The 14,388-nt window shown below is 43.0% G+C and overlaps 1 long non-coding RNA gene across 1 annotated transcript; it reads right to left on the bottom strand.

Annotated features, from left to right (window-relative positions):
- Positions 1 to 6,649: 6,649 nt before the first annotated feature.
- Positions 6,650 to 12,472, bottom strand: LOC142777069 (uncharacterized). The gene is made up of 3 exons (XR_012887910.1): positions 12,314 to 12,472; positions 9,338 to 9,593; positions 6,650 to 6,787 (listed from the first exon to the last, which is right to left on the bottom strand). It is a non-coding gene; the product is annotated as an uncharacterized LOC142777069 (long non-coding RNA).
- Positions 12,473 to 14,388: the final 1,916 nt, after the last annotated feature.

Genomic DNA, 14,388 nt, shown 5'->3' with positions numbered 1-14,388 from the left:
TCACATGAACAAAAGAAGGGGAATTTCAGGCGCTTGCTTTTCTTCGTTGAACCCAACTATAAATAGATCTAAATAACAAAAAAGCGAAGGAAAGCATGGGGCAAATATTCTACAGTAGCTAAGACATAAATGAGAACAAAGTACAGGGGACGAAAAGATTACTTGGCGCTGGCTGGGAACGAACCGCCGACTTTCAAATAACGCGTCTGCTGACTGACTGAGAGTGGCGGTGATCCCCTCGTGCGCTTTACGGCGCTTCTGTGTGAATTCTAACCTGGGAATGTTCGTCAGTGCCGATAGTAGCCATGGCAGTCAGTCTGAAACGCTTTTGCGTCCTAATGACCTCAAGAAGCACGTGACCTTTTTTATGAGCTTGCAGCTCATAAATAATAACTCATGTAATATCTGATCACATACAGTCTGCCAGAACAATACTCTCGCTATGAATAAAAGAACCGCAATATTAAGATGTTGTTTTTTCCTTCAACCCAATATTATTATTATCTGAAGATAAAGGCGTATGAAGTCGAGCTTGTGGGTAAGGTTTCATCGATGCAAAACAGCGCGAGAAAAACCAGGATACAGAAAGAGAGATTTAGCGCTTGGTTTCGTCTGTTGTATTTTTGGTCCTCGTTTTTGGAGCTGTTTCGCATCGATGATGGTTTGATGTTTTTGAAAATGTGAAACGTGTGACGGAGGCGTAACCGCAAGTTTTACTGCTACGGCAGTTACAGTGCGCGTCAACTGCACATCACATCTGAATCAGAGTAGTGCATGATGACATGTGAGGTTTAACGTCCCAAATCCACTATATGATTATGAGAGATGCCGTAGTGGAGGGCTTCAGAAATTTTAACCACCTGGAGTTCGTTACGTGCACCCCAAATCTGAGCCCATGGGCCTACACCATTTCCGCCTCCATCGGAAATGCAGCCGCCGCACTCCCCCGACCTGCGGGTCCGCAGCCAATTACCTTAGCCACTAGGCCACCATGGCGGGGCATCAGAGTATTGCATATGTTACCATATCTTTTTTGCAGAATAAGATATTGAAAAACAAATATTCTTTGTGCTTGCGACAGATAAGAGAAACCTTGTTTGCCTCTATTCTTTTATCGAAGATACTGTCCCTCACTTCAGGTAAACGTTGGTGCTGGAGAACAGAGTATGTCCGAGCAGTATAAGTTTCAGGCGAAGAAAGGAGAAAGTGGAAGGTAGTGGGGTATGGCTAGCCTGTGATAAAAAGATAAAGCGATGTTTCAGCAATAGCAAACGAACGCAGTTATGAATTTTTATATTGTGGAGAGTGGCTTTATGGCATAACAATTCGATACCCCACACAGCTTTTTGTATAGCTATTTTTAACCAAACGCAATAACGTAGTCCTATACGTCGATCATAATCGCGTGACTCATACGTCTTGCATTTCGTATCTGTGCGCGCGACAGTGCCCATAAAATGTGAGCGTTATGAAGAAATAAAATAAATTATAAGAACCAGCTGTGACTAATGGGCGGAGCTTGCTAATATTACTGCTTTCGTTACCTCGTGAAACTGTGGCAGCTGTATGTATAGATGGCAGATCAATTACAGCTATAAACATTTATTTTTGAAAACAAGAAATACGTTCAGATCTTCGCTATGAAACCTTTCTGATGAAGATTCTAACTTGAGAGCATAAAGGAACTCGTTTTGTAGTAATCCCAGTATCGGTGTGGGCGTCAATGGTGGTAAGCTCAAAATTAGCATCTTCGCCGTGATCGCAAAATTGATACGTATGTAAATAAAATTAATAATGAAAGTATGTGGGTCCGAGGGGGAATCGAACATAGGCGGCCTGCGTGGCAAGTTGGTGTTTTATTACAGCCATATTACTTGTTGAAACTACTTAAAAAAACACTAACAGTGCTAACAATGACATGCAGTGCGAAAGAGTATTTTAACGCATCATACAATGCGTGGAAGAAGCGTAGAATTGCGCCAGGCACCAAAATATGTCAAACCAAATGGGCGCTTTAAAAGCCCAATAATTACAAAGCACTCGTAAATATTAAATCATCACAGAAGCAGAACCACAAACAAAGTGAGCAGCTGCACAGGCTCACGTATTGCCCCACGAACACGTAGTGAGCCCTTCGCTGATTCGCAAAAGAATTAATTATAGGATGGTGGGCACTGGAAAAATTCCGCGTATCCCACGTACTCAGGGAATCAATGTTGTGGGAAGTATTGGTATGGAAGGTGACTGTGTTGTAATTTATTTATTGAACGAAACGTTACAAAATGAAGCTCTAAATATATGTGCAAATAATGTACGTACAGACATACATTGAACACTCTCATATGTTTTAGATAACGAGTTGTTTACAGTGTCGTAGCCATGCCAACAACAACATAGATATTAGCTGCACCAGAAGCGCTAATGATATGAAGCGCTGGTGGTCGCGAGGATGGCAGTAATGGGCAGTGCGACATACATTAACTTCCATGGAGGGCCTTAAACTGCCATTGACGTTTAGTACATATGCAATGTTTATAAAGTTCGATAGCCAGCACAGGAACCACAATTCACCTTTTCAATAACAAGTTGTTATTGATTTGTGAGGTGTAACGTCCCAAAACCACCATATGATTATGAGAGACGCCGTAGTGGAGGGCTCCGGAAATTTTGACCACCTGGGGTTCTTTAACGTGCACCCAAATCTGAGTACACGGGCCTACAAAATTTCTGCCTTCATCGGAAATGCAGCCGCCACAGCCGGGATTTCATCCCGCGACCTGCGGGTCAGCAGCCGAGTACCTTATCCACTAGACCACCGTGGCGGGACAACAAGTTGTTATCAGTTTCAATACCTTGAAGCTCTTCCGCAAGCAACACGTCTGACAACTCACGAGAGGCAGTGCCAGCATTGAAGTTGCCTTTTACAATTGAAGAAGTGAACAGTGCAATCAGCGAATCAAACAGGCACACAACACCCGGTTACGGTATACGAAGTCATCACAAAGTTACCCGACACCTCCCGCCTACGACTCCTAGAATAATATAGTTCTTCATTGCTGCCTGGCCAGGTTTCCGCAGAATGGAAGCTTGCTGAAATAGTGCTAATTTTCAAACCTGCTTAGCAGCCAACAAGCTACGCCTCTTTCTAGATCGTCGCACTGCAGAGTTGCGTTCACAAGCGTATGGAGCCGATGGTTCACAAACGACTGACATGGTCTATAGAAAGCCCCGACGAACTTCCCCAAAAAATAAACGAATTCCGCCAAGACAGATCAGCTATCGATAATATCATCACCCTTGTCTCTTCACTCGAAGAGGACCACTTTGCTGGACGCATCCCAATATCTATCGTCCTCGACATCAAAACAGCTTTTGAATCCGTCTTTCACTATGTCGATCTTGCAGCCATGATCAATATTGCTTAGGAGGAATGTATCAATGAATCGAGAGCTATTTAAAAGAGTGGAAGATGTATATGTGCATTCGAAACGGCCCCACACAGTTCTACGCAGTAGAGTAAGACGTACACGAGGGGGATGTGAGTTCGCGTTTTGTAACCAAACAACGCCTTCAAAAAGTTTTACGAAACCTCTCCACGTATATGGCTTCCCGGGGTACGCACTTTTCTCCAGAAAAGAACACAGCCATCGCTTTCACGAGAAAAAAATTACCAAGTATCCGTTCTTCCTCGATGGCCGGTCGCTGGCCTATGTACGGTCACAGCGATTTCTTAGAATAGACATTGACAGAAATATTTCCTGTTTTTCTCAGGCGAAAAAAATTCGAACGAGAGTAGCTGAAGCATCAAAACTCTTCAAGTTTATGGCGGGAACACGATAGTTATGTGAACGCCGCTCAATGGTTCTGCTTGAGAAAGCGTATATTGAAGGAACCTTGCGCTATTTCGTACTGGTGCTGCAGAGATTATCACCAGCAAACAAGACAACTTAAGAAGTCGCATGAAACAATTGCCGAAAAACCTGCCTAGGCCTCCCGATGAGCTCATCAGCCTCGGGAACTGTAGCGGAAGCAGGATGTCAGCCGCCAGATGTCCTCTGCACTCAACAAATGTTGCGTACGCATTTTGGTCCTGTTTGTCTTGGGAAGAAGCAATTTCTGTACTGCATATATTTCACCTACAGCAATTCAGCATTTGGTAAACCTGTGCAAATGAAGCAGCTTACTGGTATTAACAGCCGAAGAATTTAATGCTTCCAACATTTCCACCCTGGACGCTTTTACCTTTTCGTATTAAACTGTTTGTACCATGCAACAATGAAGCAAAGAGACGTAATGCACACTGATGCATATTAGTCGCTTTTACTTAGCTCAGTAATATTTTCAGCTTTCTCATATTCATACTGACATCTCAACTACTCCGGAGATTTCGTCACATGGCCTCTATGTCCCCTATACAGGACAAAGTCCATCTTATCGGCTACAACGCAGGGCATCATCTACGACAGCGGAACTTCATGGCATTAAAGAAGCCGCCCTCTACATCTTAGGTCAAACGCTGAACCGATGGGTGACCTTCACCGACTCCAAAGGAGCACTTCAAATACGGCTCATCATATAAAAGAAAACAAATTTTCACCTGATTTTTTTATATAGCGTGCTTACACTACTTGGCTATTACCCCAGGTAACGTTATCACAATTCAATGGATACCGGCTCATAGTGGTATACTGGCCAATGAAAAAACACATGAAGTGGCCCGCCAAGGACTTCAAAAAAAAATTACAGACGAACATATTTCGCTGCGTCAGATGCTGCCAATGGCTAAAGGGCTTGCTTCCGAAAAACATAAGAGGCTCTTTAACATCCCGACGCATAATTATGCTTTCCTCCACTCTACACACTAAACCAAATCTGACCCTTAAGGGTGTAAATGAGCTTGTCGCCAGACGAACACCCTTTGCTCCCTATTGGGTGTTCAAAAAAGGGTGCAGAGCAAAAATTTTGAAGGGTGTAATGAGTGCACCCTTTAAAAAAAGGTGCTGTGATGTCATAACACCCTTTCAAATGGGTGCTGGAAGGGTGCTCCACATCGACGTACCAGTGGGCCAAATCTAGGATTGATGCTGGAGATGGCTAAAAATGCAGATTGCTGTATACTCTGTAGACCATGCTGAGTGACAGCCCACATACGGTTTGTTAGCACTTGAACACATGTACCAAGTCGTCCATTCCACCCTGAACACGTGCACCATGCACGCGGCCGGCCCTCCACAGAGTGCCTTCCACAGGCGCTTATGAAACTAGCACTGAAACACAGTGACATCTCTAGTTGGGGCTTTTGCGTCATCGTCTTTTAAAACATAGTGTCTCTGCAGTGAAGCTACTGGTAGGTTGGCTCCAGTGTTTTGCTTTCTCTATGTGTAGGCAAATAGAGAATCCGGCACTGTTATCGAGAAGTGCTGCAATGAGGCCTTACCCTGTCCAGGTGCTGTTCCTCGGGTTTTCATTTTTGGCTGCTCTGGATAGAACAACCTGCACTTCTGAAGAACAGTGTCGAATTTTAGATAAGCTTGTACTGTTGCAAGAGCAAAGTTACCTTCACCACAAAGGAAGTGTGATTTGGTGAAGCTGCATGCCGTTCTCCAGCAGTCAACAAAGTGGCGGCCCACTTACAGCTGTCTGTACGTTTGTGTACTAGTTACCAAAGTGCCCTCGAGAAGCGCTCGGCAGAGTGCCGGATGCATGGTGCAGTGTTCAAGGTGGAAGTAGACAATATGTAAATATATACCTTAAAGCAAGCTATATTGAATAAATATGTGTGTTTCAATAATCATGAAATTGATCCCAGAGTGCGTATATGGCCTGTGCTACCATTTTCGGTCCAGAATGAATGTAATCTATTCAAGGCCCCTTGCTGCACACATGCATGCACAATTTATGGATGCTTGGTCACCATACAGACATGCATGCCTGCAAATTAAAAATTCACAAGTTTCGAATACTGGTGATTATTTCAAATGCCATATACTCACTTTGAAAGGCACACAGATAATATGCACTAAACACAGAACTTTACCACATTGCGCTCTTTTATATTATGTGTAGCAGACATAAGCTTTTATGCATGTGAGAATGCAAGATATTAGGCCCCAACAAAAATTTATGACAAATAAATTAACATGATGCAAATAGTCACTATTTTATTCTACATAGCATACAACCGAAAAAGATTGACAATAGTAAACATGAGCTATGACCTTCTGCATCGATTGTAATGGTGAGATCTTTGTGAGTGAGGATCAGTCTTCTGTTTTTCAAATCTTTTTTCTTACGAGTAGACATCTTTTTTGTGACGAGACTTCTTTTTTACCTTTTAACATTCTGACTTCCCTCCTTGCATAGTAGGTAACAAATAAATTATTTAGAACAACAAAATATAAGTTAGAGGCACCAGCAGTCTAAAGGCGCTTATTGAGGGTGTGGCCAGTGCCCACAAAGTAGAAAAAGAAAATAGATAGGAAAGTAGGTGTGTGGTAAAACATGTGGGCTTATATAACATGCTTTGGTCATCATGCTAAAAGCCTTGACTACAAACTTGCTCAAGGCTTATTTACAGCTCTACCGTTATATATGTGTGTGTGTTTTTAAACTTGGGCGTTACAAAATCACAAATATGGGCAAAGTAATGCAAGTGGTGTTGGATTAATATAATGTGATCATTCAAACACTTGCACAATCCATCTTCAGCTGCCCAGGCGACTTTGGTTCCTTTTACAAAAGTGTGGTCAGGGCGCTCCTTCTCTACAGCACATCCGCACCCGGAAGCCTAAAATAGAGACAGAAGTAATCACTATGAGTTTCACAAGACAGACTGTCCAAGATACAATATGCTTTGTCATGCTGGAGTGTTCTTAGTTCTATGTGAGTAGAAGTCAGCATCAAAATTCACTTTGTTTTCAACGGAAAACATGCTTGTTGGAGGTCCCCCAGGCAAAAAGCTGTGTAAACAACTTGTCAGTACCTGGGGGCCTACAGAGGGTAGCACGTATAACAGATTTCACATACAAAAACAAACAGCATAGTAGAAAGGAAATATATACACAAGAAACATCTGAGCAATGATTCAGCATGATGCACACGTGAAACATGAGTTAGGTTTGAGTAAAAAGCTATTCATCAAGTAATTGTGCACATCCGATTTGAACAAACCGAATAAGTCACTGAAGTTAATTAGGATTTTAAAGAATTGTAAAGTGTCAATAAGCAATATTCTAGTCTAGCTCTACAATAGTGTGTCATGTCTGTAGTACAAGTATTTGCCTGTTAGGTATGCTGTAGTCATGAACATATTCAGTTTCCTAATACCTAAATTTAGTATGTTGCAGTCCAGCTGTTAATGTTCAATAAATAATTGTTTATGATAGCATTTAGGTTACAAAACTGATGCTAAAAATTTGGCAGACCCCACATACTTTGGGAATCAATGTTATGCGAAACACGCATAACAGGTATTTTAATCTTTTTTATTGAGCGATCTTATGAAGTGGAGCTCAATATAAGTACAAATTCTCGCACACACATACGTTAAACAGCCGCACATGTTTCATTTGTTATGGGGAGATGTCACACCTTTGACAACATTACCAGTTATTTGCTGTTTCGTAACGATGCCAACAGAAACATGGATATTAGCCACACTAGAAGTGGTAGGCTGGTATGAAGCACTGGTGTTTGCGCTGGCACTCGCGACGATGGTAGCCCTCAACACTGCTACACAAATACTTCACAGGATGGTGCCTGACTACAATTGACTTTGATTCGACCTCACGGCTGCATCATAGGAGTGCACATGTAATAGTTATAAAATTTGATAGCCAGTACTGCAACGACAGTTGATGTTACACAAACATTTGAGACTATTTAGAAAGTATAACCGAGGCCGGGCATGGGTCTGTGGTAGAATACTTAATTACCAAGCAGAATACTAGGTTTCGATTCCTGCTAGGACACTTGACTTTATTCTTTGCATTCATTTGGTCAATGCTGCCTATGTCAGCTTTTTAACATGATAGCGTTGAAGAGCTCGTGTCGCAGAAAACCCGCCGCCGGCATCTGCCCCGTTGGTAGTGAGCGAAAAATCGTCTGTGCATCTGTGACCGAAAAATCAAGTTACCTAGTTTCCAGAAACTCAAAATTCCTACTTATGACCTAATGGAGGCGTGCTAATTGCTGCAAAACAAAACCCCCAAGTCGTACTACTAGACACTCATCACAGGGCTTAACACACAGAAGTCTATTGACATCGGCCAAAAATTAACGTTAGATGTACAGCGCTATTCCTTTTCCCCATTTCATGAACTACACAATGCCATGATAATTGTACCCTGGTATTTTTGGTGGGCTATATCGCACAAAATATGCAAGGATTATGTCAAAAGAATGGCATCAAATTTTACCGACATGTCATCGAAATAGAGACACAGGCTACTAGTCGTATTTATAATGCTAAGAGCATTTAAGGTAAAGGCATTGAAGATAGCTGGTGGCCTTTTTCACTATCTAGGTATCAAAATTCTGCCATGTCAGTCATAGTTTACTGACATTGCAAGCTCAAGAAAAAAGTGGCTCTGAAGGCATCAACACAGCGTTTCGCCAGATCTTCTAAGAAGGCAGTCTTTAAAATTGCTAATGTTTCCAATTTTTTCGCTATAAATTTCGTGCCTTGCATCCAAATGAACCTGCATCCTACTTGTTTTTTTGCATTCGTGCTCTCACTAACTGCTTACCTTGTCTTGTCAAGTGTTCGTTGACATAAATAGGACTACTTGATCTAAAAGGAAAGGCCACTGTAGACAGACGTCAGTTTTTTGTCTTATCCAGAACATTTCATTTGTAACATCGTTCATAATGCACTATTTTTTTCAAACTAGGCTTGTTTGTTCCTACTCTGTCTGCAGTGTCAATATCATCACGAGTAATGGTTTTTCCATCAACGCCCAAAAATTTCAGACAGCGTCAAAAGAAAACCCTCATCTGAGATGCCTTTGATGTCGGATAGTTCAACCTTGAATAAAGTGTAAATTCTTCGATTTTCATCTGAAGTTGCTTATTTTCACCTGGAAGTTTTTTGTGCCTGTTTCAAGGTGGGACAGGCTCTTCATGCAAAGCCTTTATTTCTAAAGAGAGCGCGTTGACACTGTCACCACCTTCGTTCCACACTTCTTCAAGGACTAAAGTTCAGTATGAATTTTGTGCTTGAAATCCTCTCTTTACCATGACAAACAACACAGGAAACACAGGGAACATTAGTACTCTTGCTTGGCAGGAGTGCATGCAGTAATACTAACACAATTAAAGCAAGAAATAAGTGTCTCACCTGTGCAAAAATGATTTTGGCAAGCACTGTGAAGACCACAGACACTGCTGCCAAACTGAGGAGAATATGGAGAGCACTTCATATAAGTAGGCAGCGTCCAGTAGCTTGGTGAGGCACAGCGCATAAGCAGGGTGAACAGAGCTGATGCTTGAAACAATGGTTCAGATTTCGCTGGTGCTTGGGCTCCTTGACCTTGTCAGGAAATTTCCTTGAGCAGCCTCACTCAAATGAAATGACAGACCGTGCCAAAGAATTTCTGCACCAGTGCAAAAAAATTATTTTAGTGAGGTTTGTCTAGACTGCATGCACTGCTTGCCAAATTGCAGTGAATGGCTGGAAACGCATGGCCAACATATATTTAGTGGCACGCAACTGACAAATACAAAAAGGGCATGCTGCAGTATAAATACAACGAAAAACATGCTGCTGCAGAGCTTTTCATGTCGATGTCATACATGTGAATTTTCATTCACCTTTATAGCTCACTCATGCACAAAGATGAAGTTAGAACTCTTAGATGAAGACACCCCCTTTTAGCTTTATTGACTGCGCGTAATTAAGAGATAAGCATGCGTGAGTAATGCTGTCGCCTGCAATTAATAAATTCTGTTCTTGAAGCTGACCAAATATATGCACGAGTGCATCCATAGAGGCATATTTGCATTTCTGTAGTTATGATATCCATGTGATGTGTTTAAGTAAATGCCATGCAATATGCAGCATATGAATATTTTATTTCGTAAAATTGCAATACCACTACATATACATGTCAGTATGCGCATATGCATCCACTGCAGATAAAGCATAAAATTAAAGTAATACTGACACACGAATTTTTTACCAAGGTAGTGGAGGGCTCCAGAAATTTCAACCACCTGGGGTTCTTTAACGTGCACATAAATCTAAGAACACAGGCCTACAGCACTTTCACCTTTATCGAAAAAGCAGCCAGCAAGGCCGGAATATCATCCTGCGACCTTCGGGTTAGAAGCAGAGTACCTTAGCGACTAGACCACTGCGACAGGACTTCAATCTCCCTGTTCCCCCGTGTAGGGTGATAGACCGTTTTTACTGGTCTGGCTAACCTCCCTGCCTTTCCTTCTCTACCATTTATTCTCATGAGTTCAACGAATGAAGCTTCCTTCAAACGGCTAACATTCGGACGTTTATAATTTGCCTGAAATAGAGTTCACTAAATGAATATTGTGTGCTGCTTCATAGTGATCATTGATCTAAATTGTTCTGGTTGGCTAAAAAGGCACTACTCCTCACTTCTAATCGAACAGCACAAGCTGTGTAATGACCATAGGGGAGGAAAAGTGGAAACGCTAAGACAAAACATCAATCTTGAACTCCATGTCATCACAATGAAGCAGGCAAGCTTCTGCAATATTGACCGGCAACCAGGATCTCAGACACTGCAGATAGCTACATAACGTAATGGTTTCCCAACATGACGTAAAGGCAGCAGAATCACATAGTTCCTAACCTGCTTCATTATGATAACGATGAGGCCATAACGTTACTGGCCTCTGTATGCTAATACCAATTTACCATTAACATTCAATATGACGTCACGAATCTTGCATCCTACCATGTGGTCTAAGTACCAACAATGCGGTTTTAGTGACGTCGGTGCAAAGCAATAAACAACAATCACTTGGTGAACATTATTTTTTATATTATTCAGTTAGTCTGATGCGTACATCTTCAAAAAACGGCAGTTTAGATTTGTTCATTCTTAGATAAATACAATGTCTATGTTTGCATGTCAGCAGCAACATATGCACGCCTTTGACACGCATACTGTGATGTATAACCTTATTGTGTTTTGAGCAATAAATTAGGCATTCATGCACTGCACATATCACAGGTCACTTGTAAATCTGCAGCGAGGTCATAAAGAATTTATGATATCAGATAAAGCGTTACACTTGTATTCGAAAGTGTCATTGGAAGTTTTGGTAGAACTTAGTTTTAGAATGTTTGTAGACGTATAGGTATTCGGCAAAGTTTTAACACCAAAGCGGGCTGCAGCGCCCACAATTCTTTTACAAACCAGAAGAATGCAATGATATGTGAAGAAGGGGGAACAAGCAGTACCACCAAAATTGCACTCGAATGAGTGAACTACTGCTCAACCTAGCGCATGCACAGCTAAGGTACGGCTATTCGGCCACTCATAGAGAAAATGTATTGACCCAGGCGTAATTGCACGCTTTGAGAACCGCACCTACCGCACGCTGTGTCAAGTTTACGCACACCTAATTAAGCTGAATATCATGGTAATTTAATATTATACGTGCCCGGTGGATGCAAACACATTTGGTCACACAGGAAAACACATCTACCTTATAGTAGTCACACACAATTAATGATCATGTAGCTGTTGAAAAGAGGATGCGTAACATATAAAACTTTCTTCATATACTTCTTTGCACAGAAAACGAACAAGGCCGCGTAAATATCAACGTGGACACCACTTTATTCTTCTCCATTCTTCTAAATTAAATACGCAAAGATCTAATTCAACGCGAATCGCTAGAATACTCCAACGCACGCGACACACAGACGACGCTTACGGCTTCCATGCGCAGTCCCCGAACGGCGTCTGACGGCATTGCAAAAATATAGTGATCCATAGCGTGAAGAGCATCGCCCGCCGACTCACAGCCACACAGCGCACATTTCTTTAACCTCCTTCCCCACAGAAAAAATTCATCCGCGCGTAACGTCCCTGAGCTTAGACTTGAGCCTAATGAAATCAGACACGCCAGCAGGCTCGCTACGTTAATAAAAACTCACTTATCGTCTACCAGCTAGAAAAACTTTAGTTCACAACGTTATTATACTATAGCGCTTTCGGTGTTCACCGCGGGAGGAGCCGAGGACGCGAGCGGAAGCCTGGATCGGGCACGCCGCGGCCTGGCCGGAGAAGCAAAAAACAAAGCGTCGACAGCAGAAACATCCACCAACCTTTTTAGTTTGGCGAGCGCTCGACGGTACAAAGCAGCCGGTCCTCTCTTGAGTATAGTGCATCTTCGTAACAAGCAGCACCGACAGAACACGAAAGACAGCGCAAGCACACTTTGAACAACATAAAAAATCGACTTTAAACACTCGGCACACGGCCGTTGCGGCTACAGTGTACTAGAATAGAGGCAGTGTGCTCACTGCCCTATCCTTGCGACACTCCGCCGTAGCGCACTCTGTGTCGACTTCCACGATGCCCACCAGGGGCGCTGACGCTTGACGCACCTGAAAAACTTCTCTTGGTTCGTGTTGGCCGTGTTGGCGGACGGGGCTGGTTCGCTCAGTTCAGTTCGATCGGTTCGATTGGATCAACGTGGGTACCCCGTGTGCGTGTTCTGTGCTTTATGCTTGGATCATTGTGTAGTATGTGTTCGTGAAGATGCCTAACCACCGTCGAAATTACTGTTTTGCGCCCGGTTGTCGAACCGGGTACAGTCGTGTGCAGGATGCACCACAGGCGTCTTTGTTCAGCGTCCCGCATGATGAATAACGGCGGAAGGAGTGGGAAAGAAATCTCCGCCGTGCAGATAAGAAACTGGATGAGTTTTCTGCGGTCTGCGAACTGCATTTCTAACCGAGGTTCATTATCAAGGAGTTCGTGCACAATATAGATGGCAAAGAGGTACGCATTCCTCGTGATAACCCGATGCTGTCGGAAAACTCCGTCCCCACGATTCTTCCAAATTTGCCGCAGTACCTCACGAAGAAGATGCCAAAACCGAGAGCTAAAAGGAAGATGTGCGAAAATGACCATGCAGCCGCAAAGAAAAAGAGCCGAAGTGCTCTCGAGACTGACTGTACTGAATTTCCACGGGCTGCTATTGGTGATTCAGGGGAGGACTGCGACTTCACACAGGATGACGTTCCAGCGGAGCCCGAGCATTGCTTGTCGTTTTGTTATTGTTTAAAGACTCCTTCCAAGTAATGGTGCATATCAATGTGTAAATGTCTCGATTTGCCATTATTCAGCCTTTTTTTACCCTAATATTTCTTGTGCAAATTCTTTCATCACTTATTTGTAAATAAACATTATTTCATCAATTTATATAAATTTTTATCATTTCTTTTTAATTTGCTACGTCATTAACTTGATGGATACACGAAATATGAAAATTCAGAGCCAATGAATGGAATGGACTCTGGCAGTGAAAGACAGGAGCGGGTGTAAATCAATGAAAGAGGTCTCCGTCCTGCAGGACCTAACAGGCTGTTGATAATAATGATGCTACGTCTTGTTTACAGCAAGAATCACGCCACACACCAATCATCACCTAAAGTCTCGAAGCAGCGATACTAGAATGTTAAACGTCGTGCGTGGTTGTCATGGTGGTTAAAGTTTGGGTTTAGGGCGCGCATTCCGGCAGCAGGCACGTAATCAAGAAAAACCCGGCGTGGAGGCTGTCTAAGGCGTTGTACTGTTCAACCCAAGGACGTGTGTTCGATCCTAGCTGCGGTGGCTGTTCTCCTGACGGAGGAGAAAAACGAAACAAGCCGTGTGTCGGCATTTCGGCTGACGTTAAAAATTCTAAAGAGATCTAAATTAACCTGCAGCCCTCCGCTATGGCGCACCTCATAGCGAAAGTGTGGCTTCGGCCCGTTAAACTCCAAAATTTTAATTCTGACATTGCGAGAAAAAAAGTGCGTAGTGTTTTTCGCACCTCGGAACCGCAGTCGACATGACCGCTGCATTAGCGAAACCACTTTGAACATTTAAACGGCCGGAAAATAATACAATGTCAGTTGCTTCACGCCCTGCACACTGATAAGATGCCCCAAAAGAAGTGTCGTGCATTGCATTTCGCGAACGTTGCATAATTTCTGGCATTTCAACAATTGCGCTGTGGCTCTCTACTTTTCGCGCAAAGGAGTTTCAGGTGACACTGCGAACCGCGCCGCCTCTCGGCGTCGACACGAAGTGGGTCACCCACCGCCGCCTGTGAGCACACTGCCTCTATTCTAGTACACTGTAGTTGCGGCCTTCAGGAAGATACCGCCATTTCTGTCCTGCTGACGCCACG

The sequence above is a fragment of the Rhipicephalus microplus genome, chromosome X (assembly GCF_043290135.1).
Source record: "Rhipicephalus microplus isolate Deutch F79 chromosome X, USDA_Rmic, whole genome shotgun sequence".
Classification (NCBI taxonomy): Eukaryota; Metazoa; Arthropoda; class Arachnida; order Ixodida; family Ixodidae; genus Rhipicephalus; species Rhipicephalus microplus.
The sequence above is the reverse complement of the archived record's forward strand: the minus strand, read 5'-3'. Positions and strand labels throughout refer to the sequence as shown.